Source organism: Leuciscus leuciscus (genome assembly GCF_965113295.1).
Source record: "Leuciscus leuciscus genome assembly, chromosome: 15".
Classification (NCBI taxonomy): Eukaryota; Metazoa; Chordata; class Actinopteri; order Cypriniformes; family Leuciscidae; genus Leuciscus; species Leuciscus leuciscus.
Window position 1 is genome coordinate 13,384,228 of NC_138739.1, and position 15,586 is coordinate 13,399,813.

The window sequence follows — 15,586 nt, forward strand, 5'->3', positions numbered from 1 at the left end:
TATTGTTAAGTCTGCAATTTTGTTTCTGTGTATTTGTTTAATTTAATGGTGCACAAATAACACAGCATCCAGAAACTTAACTAAATGTTTTATATTTAGCTTAACATTAACACATGGAAACTTTATAAAAGTTTGATATCACCCTTCACTGTTTTCGATCACTTGGTCTACACCGGTTTAAATAAATAGAATATTGTCTCTAGTGCCTAAAGCAGAAAATCACATCTCTCTACTAATAGTGCTACTTTTACCCGAGACAGTGCGCTATAAATACAGCTGCTGGTCTCACAGAGGATGAGCTGAAGAACAAATATGAAATAATGATGGGCACTTTCGAATTTTTTAAAAATAATTTGTTTCGAAACAATCCGAAAGCCAAAGTCACATGATTTCAGTAGAAGAGGTTCCGGAACGTTAAGACATATTTGTACAATAAAAAGGAAGAGCTATAGTTAAGTCACGTATTGGTCTGATTAACCAAAAGTCCTACAATTTAATAAAATAAAACATATTAAAGACACTTTTTATTTAATGCTATTATATAATTAGTTAATTGCCTTTAATAGTGTTATAGTGTTAGTTCAGTAAATACATTGTTTGTTACAGTTATTTTACTAGTATACAAAATGTGTTCTTATTAGCCAATCAGATGTGGTTACGTCATTACGTAGGGATTAGTTTACTGCTTGTTTACGTTTAGTGTCAGATGCTCGTAGGCTCCGGTGCGGATGGTTGTAGATAAACCCATCAGCGCTGGGCAAGAGCATAAAACCCCCGTTGATGTAAAGTTGTGACTTAATAAGTAAAGTAAAGTTCCTGAACGTACTCTCTTTGTTGTGTGCTTCTCTTCACGCCTCCACAGACACTGAGAAACCAACACGAGAAAGCACAACAATAGATTACACCTTCAATAAAACGTTTACAATGGGTTTGTAAAAGGTGTTTTTATGCATGTTTGGTCTGAGTTTCCACAGTTTTGACCAGCAGGGGTCACCAGAGTGTGGAGATTCGAGTGATTCAAAATAGTGAATCATTTTTTCGAAGCAATTGGTTCAATTGATTCAAGTTTCGAAAAGCTTCGTTTCTCCCACTATAAAGCTGGAAAGTCCCGCTCGCGATATTTTTTTCCCAGGATGGTAGGGGAAGACTCATGAATATTCATTAGGGAAGTCATCCCTGATTGGTCTGATGACCTACCCCAACCCCACCCCTAAACCTACCCGCCATTGGGGATCTGATGACCTACCCCTAAAGGCCTCATTATGCTTCTGCGTCAACTCCACGGCGTAGCTACGCCGTCACTCCAACGGCGTCGTGACCGTTTTATGGTTCTGCGTCGGGTTGCGTTGCATCGCGGTGCATTTCACCGCCAGAACGCTAGGGGGGTGGTGTGGTTCGCGAATCTCTTTCCTAGTCTGTTTTGGTTCCATGCGCCGGTTCCGCTTTTTCATTTCCGACAATGGCGAGCGAAAGAGAGAGAGTGTTGTTGCAGCTGGAGCTAATCAACGTTGAACAACAAATGATTCAAATGCAAACAGTGCAGCGGTCCAGATGGTCACTTTAAAAATGGCGGTATAGCGGGAGGGGGAAACCGGAAAAGCAACACTCCGGAAATGATGTATAATCTGACCAATCACAGCCCCTGCGGTCTGCGTCACCGCGACGCGTAGTTACAATTTTTTGGAGGTGCACGTCGAGCTACGGCGGAGGGGTCGCGTCGAGGTTCGCGTCGACGCAGAGGGGTCCGCGGGGGTACGCCGTCGATTCGACGCAGAAGCATAAAACAGGCTTTGCCCATAGCTGTCAACATTGAACATTGAAAATAAGGGAGATTTCCCGGAATCCATCCCCAAAATAAGGGATTTTTTTTTTTTTTACACGATTCTTACCCACAAACTTTTTTTAAAAAGCACTAATCATTAACAGTCTAAAGAGTTTATAACTACACAATATATATTAAAGAACTACAGACCAATGGATATGTTTAAAGTGCTTTATTTATGAACAATTAACATTACTTACACATTTTCATTTGCTACAACGTGTTTTAGCTTAATGTTGGGAGACAGAGTGAGAAAGAACTCAAAAAATTGGTGGTTAATTCTGTGATTTTGGCCGTCGGCGTCCTGATCCATCATCGACCATCACACTCATCTACTCTACTCTCCTTGAAGTTCACTTCCTGCTACTTTTTCCCTCTTCCCTCTTCCCCGCGCCCCGCGCCGCTGCGACTGTCTTCTTCTTCTTCTTCTTCGATAGTAGCCTAAGCTACTGTCTGTATACTGCCACCTGCTTTACTGGAGGTCTAGCAACCCAAGTGCAAGCCACTTCACAGACACAGATAGTTGCGTGTTCTGAGTTAACACAATCAGAGCGTAAAAATACGGGATATTTTACGGGAAAATACTAAAACGGGAAGACAGCGGGAAAAGAGCTAAAATACGTGAGAAACCCGGAAAAAACGGGACAGCTGTGCCCTAACCCCGCCCTAAACCTACCCGTCACTGGGGTTAAGACCAATCAGGGATGACTTCCCTAATGAATATTCATGAGTCTTCCCCTACCATCCTGGGAAAAAAAATATTGCGTCCCGGGGACGCCCATCCGTAAAACCACTGGACCTCTAGGTTGAAAAATCGTCAATGCAAGTGAATGTGAGAAAATAATTATTTTCTGGTCCCGTTTGAATTGTGCCATGAATGTGAACATATATGTTGTCTGTGAATTTTTTATATAATTTTTCATGTTACGAGTTTGACTGTATATTGTATGATTCTTTGGCTAGCAGTTATGGAAAAGACATAACGAGAAAGACTACATGTCGCCTATGTGACGTCACCCCATAACACATTTTCCCTCCACTTCCTCAATCACGGTGCTAATGCTGCGATAATCTATGGAGACAGATCGAGATGCCTGTGTGTTTTGTACCCAAATGTCACCATTCAAACCAAATGGGCTGCCCATCGAAAGCAGCGAAGAGTTGTGGCCACAAAGTGCTCTCACACAAAGTCTAACCGTATCAAACTTCTACCCGCTAAATTGTAGCATTCTTCACACAAAAAAATTCTATAAAAAATTCACAGACAACATATGTTCACATTCATGGAAAAATTCAAACGGGACCAGAAAATAATTATTTTCTCACATTCACTTGCATTGACGATTTTTCAACCTAGAGGTCCAGTGGGGTTAGCGGAAGGGGCGGGACTTACCAGCTAAATAAATAATAAATGTAACTGATCACTGCGCTGCATCATGATGCCTGTTTACAACAACAATAATAATAATAACAAACTTAAATTACTTTGGTCTATTAGAATAAAAATACATATATAGAGTTACTACTTTTATAGTAAATCACACCAGCAGTCAGCAGAACAACGACATATATTCCTGCTATAGGAACTGAAGACAGACTTTAAGCTGTAATGATAAATGCATACAATTATTATTGACTGTATTTACAGTCACGTCATCTACTGTCATCAAATTCATTCTCCATATCGAGTGGCGCCATCTGGTGGGTTTTGAATAACAGCAGCTAAAACAGTATTACAGCACAATGCAACAGGTTACTTTAAGATCAAGAGTCATGTGACATAATGTGAATATTGTGACACTTGATGTGCATGTGAAGGTGATAGATGATCTCAGTTATGTTTTAATATTGAGTCAGAGCTCAAATTTTCATTTATTGGGTAGATTTAACTAAATATTAAACTATTTTAAGATCCTCAAAGGAAAATTCAAGATTTTTATTTGTCACATACACAGTTATATACAGAATATACAACCAATAGTGAAATGTAAATAGGGTCCACTCCAAGATAGTGCAATATTATAAAACACTAAAAATAATGAACAATTCAAGCAATATAAAGATACAATTTCTAATAATAACAAATCTGTAAGCTAAACTGAGAATATTTACAGAAATGTACAGACAATAGTAACGAGGTAGTTACATAGCAGCAATGTAAAGTGCAAAAGGATGCAGTTTTGTAGCTGCGTTACAATAAAGAGCAGTCAGTGCTGAGTGCAGGTATTAATGTCCAGAGTACAGATGATGTTAAGAGACCGAGTTTAGGAGCCTGATGGCCTGGGGGAAGAAGCTTCTCCTAAGTCTCTCTGTTTTAGACCTCACGCTGGGGTAGCGCTTACCAGATGGCAGCAAGTTGAAGAGACAGTTATGTGGGTGGTTGAAGTCTTTAATAATTTTGTTGGCTCTGCTCTTGCAACGTTTGTGGTAAGTGTCTTGCAGGGGTGGAAGAGGAGACCCAGAGATCCGCTCAGCTAAGCGCACAACTCTCTGAAGTGCTTTGCAGTCGTGACTTGAGCTATTCCCATACCACCCTGTGATACACTGAGTTAAAACACTTTCTATGGCCCCTGAATAGAAAGTTTTTAGGATCGTTGGTGGTACCCGAAATTTTCTCAGCTGTCGCAGATGGTATAGTCTTTGCCTGGCTTTCTTCACCTGTGTGTGAATGTGAGAGGTCCAAGTAAGATCCTCAGAGATGTTCACACCGAGGTACTTGTAGCTGCTCACCTTCTCCACAGGTGTCCCACTGATCATAAGAGGAGTAAAGGCCTGCTGTCTCTTTCTGAAGTCTACAATCAGCTCTTTGGTTTTGGTCACATTCAGAGAGAGACAGTTGTCCTGGCACCAAGATGTTAATTTCTCAACCTCTTCCATGTATGCAGTCTCGTTGTTGTTGGAGATGTTGTGAATTACTAAATTATACTTACTAATGACAGAAACATTGAAGCACTTAAAACTCTGAAATAGTTTTTTGTTTTGTTTTCTACATAAAGATTGTGGGTAAGAAAAATGACTGGAATCATAATGTATCAACTTTCTCCTTCCAACCAACCAATTTGAAAAAAAAAGAAAAGAAAAAGAAACACATTCTAAACTTTTGAACAGTTAAATATGATAATTGTGTTATTGTTTCTCCTCCTCTGTGTCAAACAGTTGCTCATCTTGTTTGTTTTTTCTCCAGTAGATTAAAGAGTTTTAAAAAGTCTGATAGTATCAGGACAGGAAGAAGCTCTTCACCTACAAACTAAACACTCATGCACTGAAAACACACTCTCACCTGCAAGATGTTTGTCCACCAACAGACAAAACCACATTTCTGTAGAAAACCGACCGCAGGAGTTTCAGTCTGACTCAGAAGATGAACTTCAGTGAAACTGCACTGTGAAGTGGCAGACGATTTTATCTATGTACTTTGGGTTTTTCCAATCTCACCTGATATAAGACAGCCGCTCAACAGTCTGTGGTCGTCATTGACCAATTCTCCTTTTCATGATGGGCCATATATTATCAGCAATAGACAGATCTGGACTGCAGGTGTAGAGTGTCTAAGAAACCACTCTGTTGTAACACGTGCAGAATGATTGTCTAACCATAGACTTCCCAGGAACAATGTCATCTTGATGGCTGTATGTGTCTCTGTGCAATACCAACACCTCTCCTCCACGTCAATGATACCTTCACGAATATGCCAGTCACCCACCCAGATGTTTGCTTTTGCATCTGTCTCTGATGAAAGTCTGGATGGTCCCTTTCGTCTTTGGGACTGAGAACTCAATGTCCGGTTTTTAGAAACATCTTTGCAATTTAGCCATAATCTAAAGACAGTAATCTTTTCACTTTCATTTTGCCTCTGTCCCAACTTTTTTGGAATGTGTTACAGCCATCAAAATCAAAATGTGTTTATATTTACCAAATACAATTAAGTTGGTCAGTGGAAACATTGGAAATCTTTTCTTTTTGGCAGTTAAATAAAGCTTCAAGAGAATTAATAAAATCACATATTTTGTTTTTACTGCATTTTACAAAATGTCCCATCTTTTCTGGAAATGGGGTCACTGAAATGGGGTCACTAATAGGGGCTTTTGCACCAGAGAAACCTTTTCATAGCTCCTAGAACTATTGGCGGAAGTACCCAGTTTTTGGTGTGTTCACACACCCCCAGAACTGGTAAAGACTTTAGTTCTAGGAACTCCTTTTGGAGGAATTAATTTAGCTCCTACTTCAGATTAGGGTCAAAACCAGCGCTACAGAGTGGTGAAGGTATGACGTCACCTTGTAGGCCAACCAGTGTGGTGAAGAGATGAGTCCAGTTAGCATCAGACATGGTTCCCTCGACAAATCCCACAATCCTGTGCATTCCAATCCCTGAAAAATAAAGATGGCGTTTGAAATTTGAGGTCGGAGGTCAGTTTGTGTGTAAAGTGATTTTGACCAAATTTTCCCTCTTTTGATGACATTTCTAGTGAGAAGTTTGTATTGTAGTAATTAATTTTTATTTTTTTTTGTCAGCAAAGCTCTCTCTGTTTTGTCATCAATCATTAAATCGTTACGCTGCCTCAGAAGTCCTTCTGAAATCAGTTGGTGAGGTATCTTTACGTGTAAACGCTGTATGCTAAGTCATAGTCTGACAGGGCAGGGAGGCAACAAGTCACTGTCTAGGTTTTCGGATGCAGCCACAGTTTATAGCCTATATATTTACAACACTAACTAACTCTATGAACATGGAAAACAGTGATAAATTGACCTCTCAACCTTATAACTAAGGAGGAAATCCAACGCAACTTTAAGGAGACCAAGCGAAACATGATTATGTATTTCTGCTCAGCTAGCGCCACTGGATATCAACCACTATTACGATTCGTCTAGGGTTAATCGTAACAAAAGAATAAAATAAATAAACATGTCTCCCACGCCCAGTCGTCAGACCCAAAGAACTCAAGTGACTTCAAAAATCAAGAAAAAACGATAAACGTTTTATTAAGACAAAAAAATTTGAACAATTTGAAAGTTAGATGTAACCAAATAAAGTAACAAAAAAACAGTAGGTGTTATAGTCTTCAGGAAGACCCAAGGCCCAAAATAACAAACAAAACAGATAATAAATAAAATAGGCAACTAACTTCCCTCAAAGTATCCAAAATCAAAATTACAACAAATTACCCTCCATACTCTAACAAAACAGAACGAACAGGATTTCAAAAGAAAAGGGCAGGTCAACCCTACAAAGAACACCACTAAAAACAAAAACAAAAAAAAAGTAATTAACATATAAGCTGCTACAACAATGGTCTGACGGCTGGAGAGGAGCCAGGAGAAGTGCGACCGGCCCGGAATCGCAACAACTCGTCCTCTGGAAACGGAAGCACGGTCTTAAACCCACGTAAAGGGGTGGAGCCAGCTCACAGCTAATCATCGTAATCCTAAAACAAAGCAGCAAAATAAGCACACACACAAAAAATAACAATAACAAAATAAATACAAATACAAACAATATACAAACTCAAAACATTATACGAAATTACATAATTCCGTAACAACCACACAGCAAATACTTTCTACTTTCTTTGTATAACAGATCTATCTAATAATGTATTAGACAGGGCGGTTAAAGTTATTAAAATATCCCAAAATCTCAAGGCCAGTGTTATATATTTTGTTAAGTTAATTACTTACAATATCCCAAATGTTTCCAACTATTTTTAAATCGTGAGAAAATTGCGATTTTAACCAAGGAAACGGGGCGTTAGAGCAGGGGAGAGCTGGGAGTCGCCAGTCAATTGCGTCATATCCGCGTTACCCTCGGTTTCCGCTCATACTGCGTGGAGTCCTGGACAAAATGCGGAAGTTGTAGTTGTAGCGTCTATCAAGCAACGTTAGCTTGTTTCGTGCAGTTGGTTCTGTCGGCAAAGCATGCTTAATTTAATATTTTCCAAATGTAGCATTCGGTAATAGTTATGTTTATGTAAGGAAAGTATTATTGCTTTATATTTGTGTTTAACGTTAGTTTATTGACATTGTTTAGCTGGTGTTTATGGCAATGTAAATAAATATAGCATGTGTTATACATAAAGATTAATCAGTATGTGTGAGTACAACTACAATATATGTGGGTACAATGTACAAATGATGTGGGTATGTTCGAATGTACTTTTACAATTGTTTAGAACACGTAAAACTGCGCCGCGTTATCACAACAATGAATTCGACATACAGTAACATCCATGATAACCAATATAGTATTAAACCTTACTTTTCTTGCGGTTAATTCATTTTAATGAAATAAAAGTGTGATGAGGTTCAAGAGTCATGAAGGAAGAAGACAGGGATCGGCGTGACTGGGACTTTATTAAAATAAAACAAAACAAACAAAAGCCGCGCACAACGCGCATTCACTGTGGCAACCGCGACGGCACAAAACAGTTCAAAAATGAGAGCTCGGATCCACCGGTTTTCTTTCTCTGCGTCCAATTTTCTCTCCAGTCTCTCTCTCGTTCCAGCGCGGCTTATAAGCGGTCTCTCCACGCCAATAATACTGCAATAAGACACAGGTGTGTCATTTGCACTTGACCTACTTACGTCCCATCCCGCTCGTCTCGTTTCTCTCTCTCCCGTTACAGACCGCGCTGAGCCACGCCCCCCTTGCCACAAAAAGCATGTCATTAAACGCAACATTTATAAAAATAGAACTTTACCTCATCCATGAACATGATTTTTCGATTCCCGTCTGACTGATTTACATCCACGGTGGAATTTAAAACGACAGTTCCCATCAATCCAAACTCCACATCGTCATCAAGTTACGCCGTTGTTGTTGTTTGGAATGTAGCGCCCTCTAGCGGCAAAAAATATTGCATATTGTACCTTTAAACAGATTGTTTACTAAAGGAGTCATTCCAAGAAACCAGTATGATTTGGCCAATCGACGAAACCAGTACGATTTGGTCATTCCACGAAACCGGTACGATTTAGACGTACACATTTTGGGATTTTTTACCAAAATGTGTAACTTTTCTGAACACCCCACAACATTAATGACATATTTACCTTCCAGAAAAAAATTTTTCCACCAAATTTTTTCCCTATTATTATTGGTAATTATTTTAAGATATGGGCACTATTAGTCTTCAACCCTGTTATGGACACAATGGGAGCTCTCCGAATATGATTATAAAATATATTTGGAATGAAATCAACATTTTCGTATAAATAAGATGTCCCTCACAGTAATTCAATAATTGCAAATATAAAAGTTACATAAAATTTCACACTTATTCTATACTAAAGCCTGAAATGGGCACTTTTTGTGACAGCAACCTCGTCATTTTTTATCAAAGATGTGGTTGTGGCTGATTGCCACAATTTCTGATTGCTCTGAACATTTTAGACTGAGTTTAACAAACATTAAATTACTTTTTCATAAACTTAAAAAAATTATTAATAAAACGTCTTGGTTACAAACGTAAACTCGGTTCCCTGAGAGAAGGGAACGAGTATAGCGTAAGTAGCTTACGCTATGGGAAAACTCCTTTTCTCGAGAATATTTAAGTCAAATTTTTAAAATGCAGTGCAGTTTCGAGAGGTCTCTTGTATTGCGTAAGTAGCCTACACTATGGGAACCCCTTTTGAAATGCTGTGCGTGCTTAAAACTTCGCTCCCCACTATAGCCCAGGGCAGAAGTCCCGAGGCCCATACAAGAGTAAAGTAATGAATCCTAATAGAGGCCAAACCCCTGTTGAGCCTTCTATAGGGAACCAAGGAATGGGCCTTTGAGAGGGCCAGTCCTTATATAATATGTATGAACTAGGACCAGATATATGCATTGGCCTTATAGTTATGTGCACTTATTAACACTTATTATATTGAAAGAATCTTTGCTTGTAAACCGGGAACTTCCATGTTATAATATCATAAATGTGGACGGCGAGGCCCAGCCGGCCGCCGCACAGATATCTTCAATTGGAATTCCACTCGACCATGCCCAAGATGAGGCCATACCTCTCGTGAAATGAGCTCTGACGCCTATGGGACACTGGAGGCCCTTAGACTCATAAGTCAGCGAGATAGCGTCCACTATCCAGCGTGATAATCTCTGCTTTGTGACCGCAAGCCCTTTGGAGCGGCCGCCAAAACATACAAAGAGCTGTTCTGACTGCCTGAACGGGGCAGAACGCTCTAAATAAACTCGAATGGCCCTGACAGGGCAGAGCAAATTCGCATCTCGTTCATCCTCTGACGAGGGAAGAGCTGGCAGTGAAATTACCTAAGCTCTAAACGGAGTGGAGAGCACTTTAGGAACTCTGGAGTTGTTAGGCCCGAATTCAAGGCAGGAAGCACTTACTGAAAGCGCTTGCAAATCACCTACTCACTTGACTGATGCTAGCACCAGCAAGAGAGCAGTTTTGAGTGAAAGAGGCTTCAGGTCAGCGAGCAGAAGCGGCTCAAATGGGGCTCCTTTCATGGCCTCCAGGACCATGGAGAGGTCCCAGACAGGCACGGAGGGGGGTCGAGGTGGGTTTAGACTTCTGGCCCCTTTGAGGAAGCGCACGACCAGGTCGCTTCTTCCCAGTAATTGCCCAGCCACATTAGCGTGAAATGCTGCTATTGCCGCTACATATACTTTGAGCGTGGATGGGGAACGCCCCACGTTTAATAGCTCTTGTAAAAAGGAGAGAATTTTCTGTACTCCACATGTGTGCTCAGCCCACTTCTCTACACACTTTTCACACACGACTGCAGTTCTTCCTCCCCATCCAACTACGTAATAAAATTTGCCGACGACACAACAGTGCTCGGCCTCATCACCGGGAATAACGAGACTGCATACAGGCGAGAGGTCCAACTGCTGGCGGCATGGTGCAGCAGCAACAACCTGACCCTCAACACAAAGAAAACCAAAGAAATCATTGTGGATTTCCGCAAGACTGGACAGTTAAACCACTCTCCACTCCTCATTGGGAATGAGGTGGTGGAGAGGGTCTCTAGTTTTAAGTTTTTAGGTGTGACTGTGACGGAGGATCTGTCGTGGGGGAAAACCATCGCCTCTGCCACAGCGAAGGCCCAACAGCACCTCTTTTTCCTCAGGAAGCTGGGGTGGGCAAAACTGCCCCAGAGACTCATGGTCAACTTTTACCACTGTGCAGTGGAGAGTGTGTTGACCTACAGGTTACTGGTGTGGTTTGCTGCCTGCACCAGCACAGAGAAGGAGGCCCTACACAGAGTGGGGAGAGCCGCAGGAAAGATCATTGGGGTCATCCTCCCAGATATTCCAACTGTGTACACCTCCCGCTGCATGAACCGAGTGAAGAACATCCTCCAGGACCATTTACATCCAGCACATCACCTCTTCCAACTACTGCCTTCGGGGAGAAGATATAGGTCCATCAGGGCCAAAACCAGCAGGCTGGCCAACAGTCTTTACCCCCATGCAGTCAGGCTGCTTAATGGGCAGTCTACCCCCCCATTCCCCATCGGACATCCCTCTGTGACATAATGTCTCTGTCCATACACCCTCAAAATCTGTGACCTGGACTTTGCATTGCTGCAAAAACACTCCAACAACCTTACCTCTATTATATTTATTAATTGCACCATGCACTTTACTGGACATAGCACTTTATGGGGTCTTCTAGGGGTATTTATGGGGAGTTAAATTAGGTACAAGTCATTGGTAATTTAATTTAATTTAATTTAATTTAATTTAATTTATGGGGACATATTGATAAGGTAAATGGGTGGACATCTTAAAACTATATGCCTGTCTGTTTTTGCTCTAACAACATTTCGTTGTTATCCTGTAACAATGACAAATAAACTGAACTGAACTGAACTGAGTAGGGGTCCAGGTTCCGAGCTGTGTACCAGCCGGAGAACACTGATCATTTTAAAGCGTAACGATGCCTGGTCAAGGGAGCTCTAGCTTCAGTAATGGTTTTCAGCACCCCTTCTGTGAGGTCCCTGGGTATCCATTGAGGGGCCATACATAGAGCCCACAAGTCGGGACGGGGATGCCAGATCCTTCCGTTCGCCTGCGAGAGGAGGTCTCTCGTCAGCGGAATCGGCCATGGGGCTGTTTCTAGCAACTGAGTGAACTCGGAGAACCATAGCTGGTTCTTCCAGAGAGGGCCTATCAAGAGCACTGTACACTTGCTCTCTCTGATCCGTTCTATGACCTGAGGAAGCATCGAGACCGGAGGGAATGCATACAGCATTAGCCGGCGGCCCGGCCAATCATGGGCAAGCGCATCCCTGTCTTTGGAGAAAAATGTTTGGCTATGAGTGTTGTCTTCTGAGGCAAAGTGGTCGACCTCTGCCTTACCGAAGATGCTCCATATCAGATGAACCGCTCTCGGGTGAAGCGACCATTCCCCTGGGGGAACTTTGTCTCTGGATAGCATGCGTATGTGGCCCGGTTGCCATGCGTGAGTTTTAACCAGTGCAGAAGTGTTATGTTTTAACCAGCGCTGAAGAGGACGCATGTACAGTAAACCCAGCTGGAGTACTGATGATGCTGAGGCCATGAGACCTAACATCCTCTGAAATCTCTCGAGAGCTGCGCTCTCATTTGTATAGAGTTTATGACTGTTCCCAGGTAGGAAATGTTCTGGCTGGGAGACAGTGCGCTTTTGGAAGCATTGATCCTGATACCTAGGCATTTTAGATGGCTGAGGAGCCAGGATCTGTGAGTTATTAACTGTGTTCGCGATTGTGCTATAACCAGCCAATCGTCGATGTAGTTCAACACTTGCACCCCCCGGTGTTTAAGGGGGGTGAGAGCTGCATCTGCACTTCATAAATGTACGGGGTGCTAAAGATAGACCGAATGGTAGGACCGTGTACTGATAAGTCTGCCCCTCGAAAGCGAATCTCAAGAATGGCCTGTGATGGGGTGTTATCTATGTGAAAATAAGCATCTTTAGGATCTACTGAGAAAAACCAATCCCCCAAGCGAATTTGCGCGCAGATTTTTTTGGTCGTCAGCATCCTGAATGGGCGCGTCATCAGCGCTTTGTTCAGGTGCCTTGGATCTAGGGTGGGCCTGAGGCCGCCATCCTTCTTTGTAACGGCAACCGACTCGCTTTGTGGCAACGGGACTGGTTCTACGGCCCCTTTTGCTAACATTTTCGACACTTCGGTGCGAAGGACGTGAGCCACGTCGCTTCTCACTGTTGTCTCGACCATGGCTTGAAAGCACGGGGGTCTGCGAGCGAACTGTAGCGAGTAGCCTCGTTTTATTATATTCAAAACCCATTTTGATATACCGGGGATGGCCTCCCAGGCCTTGGCCCGCATAGCTAGGGGTTGAGTGATGTCTGGGGATGGGCCGCTTTGTGATAGGGACCTGGCAGACTTTGCTTTGTGCTTGTGATACTTTGGGAACAGTGCTTATATGCAGGGGTGCATACTTCATAGTGGGCACATGACCTACATTTATTACACTTCCAGCATGAGCCAGAGGGAGAACAAACAGACAAGTGCTCTTTTTGTGCTTTATTTAGGTCGCCGTAAAAACGCCGTTTGTTTACTGGGAGATGTGTAAGAGCTTTCTTGGAGGTTGGTCTGGCTGCAGCGGGACTTAAACACTCTCTTTTCCTTCCTGCCGTCGTGGCTAGGAAGGTTTTCAAGGCTCAGGGTGCAACACAATCTTGGGTCGGGGTCCCCGTCGTGTACCTCAGTCGCTGGGCGAGGCTGGGAGACCAGCGGCGTTGGCTTTAATGGCTGTCGGGGCGGTGCCATTTTGTGGCGGCCCGAAGCAGAGCTGGAGCGGTTAGTAAGGAAGTGACGCATAGCCTGCAACGCTTTCTGAGCCTCGGTATAACGTTCCGTGAAACCCTTGACTGCTGGCCCGAACAGACCGGTGGTGGAAATAGGGGAGTCACGAAAAGCTGCCCTATCCGCATCCTTCATCTCTGTTAAATTTAACCAGAGATGATGTTTAAGCACTGTCAAGTTCGCCATGCTCCTGCCAATCGCCTGGGCGGTTGCCTTGGTAGCTCGCAGAGCTTAGTCAGTAGCGCTGCGCAGGTCTCTGAAAGCTTCTGCTTCAGGTCCAGACTCGTCCATCGAGCGGAGAAGTTTGGCCTAGAGAACTTGGAGGATAGCCATGGTGTGAAGCGCCGAGGCAGCTTGGCCAGCGGAAGTGTATGCACGGCTGGCGAGAGCTGAAGTGACGCGGCAAGGCTTGGACGGGTGAGTTGCTTTAGCTTTCTATCCCGTGGCGGTGAGCGGGCAGAGGTGTGCAGCCACCGCTTCCTCGAGGGGAGGCATCGCCTCGTGACCTTTTTCAACAGGAAAATTAAGGCTTTAGACGAGCTGAATGTGTTGCTTTCCACAACTTTGTTAGCTCGTCGTGCACCTCAGGGAAGAAAGGTACAGGCCTCTGCTGAGGGCCCTGTCGGTGCCCCTGCAGGAACCATTCGTCCAACCTGCTACACGTGGGTTCCTCGGGCGAAGACCACTCGAGCCCAATGTCTTCAACGGCCTTAGTCAGCACGTGGAGAATCTCAGCATCGAGGCTGGACCTCACATCACTTGTGCTAGCTTGCGTTGAGGGGGCGGGGTCAGTCACGGAGCCCGTCCATTCCTCGTGTTTGGATGCAGCGAGAGAAAGGCTGTCATCCTTATCGTCCTCCTCGTCTGATGCCCCAAAAGAGACAAGACAGGCTGCTCGCTGAGAGGGGCGCTGGTCCGCCTGTGTGAACTGGACCAGCGAGGGGGTTTCTCTGGGAGAGAGCGAGGCATGCGGGGACGGAGACGGCGTGTGCCCACTCGTAATCTTCCCCTCTGGCATCCTTTGTTAATGCCGCTTCTTTTTGCGCGGCTTGAGCAAAGGGAAAGGAACGGATGCAAGGTCGTTGTCGGCAAAACTGGCCAGTCGAGACCGCAGTGTAGAGAGCGTCATCTCATCGCACTCCGGGCAGCGCAGAGGATGTGGCGATCTCCGCCGAAGAGCGGGCCTCTGCACGAGGCACAGGTGACCCAAGGCATTTGGAACAACGCCTGAAATCTGCTCTTTTACAAAAGAGAGTCACAACAGCGAACACTCTAGCTTGTGTTGTAGCAAATTCAAAGTCCTCAAATCGGGTCATAAAGAAATCTCTCAAGAGTCGAAGTTCCAGGTTTCAGATGAATTAACTTTATTGACAAGCAACAAAGTTAGATGCAGTTGTTCATCTGACTTGCAATGGTCGAACTTCAGGTCTTATACCTTTTCTTATCACTAGGTAGCCAATCAGCTTTATCTTTATCTTTTTGCTCCGCACTGAGACACAGCAATACAGACTGATTAGTTTGCGTGCATGAGCCGCCTCGCCATAGGTTCGTGCAGTTGCCGCAGCACAGCCAATGACCGCTCTAGGTGCTCAGCTAGGTGTCTGCTGTGCAGCTGCACTGCGTTTTAAAAACCTCTTGAAAGGGAAATGTAGGTGTGACAGGTTTGAGACTAGGGTAACAGGGTTGAAGAGACAAATACAGCTTAACATATAAATAGTTGTTTTTTTACTCAAATTCACTGTAAGATTTTCTATAAGCACTGCATTTCATTATGTAACCAAGAAAGACAACGGATATAAATTGCAATTGCAACTGAGTTTTATTGAGCCGACTGCAGGAAAAACAGCAATAACATAGTATACATTAGAAAATTATAAAATGACTGAATAGGACCTCAAAATAAAACATAACGTGTGCTTTTTATGTGTAGGCTATGTGTGTGTGTGTGTGTGTGTGTGTGTGTGTGTGTGTGTGTGTGTGTGTGTGTGTGTG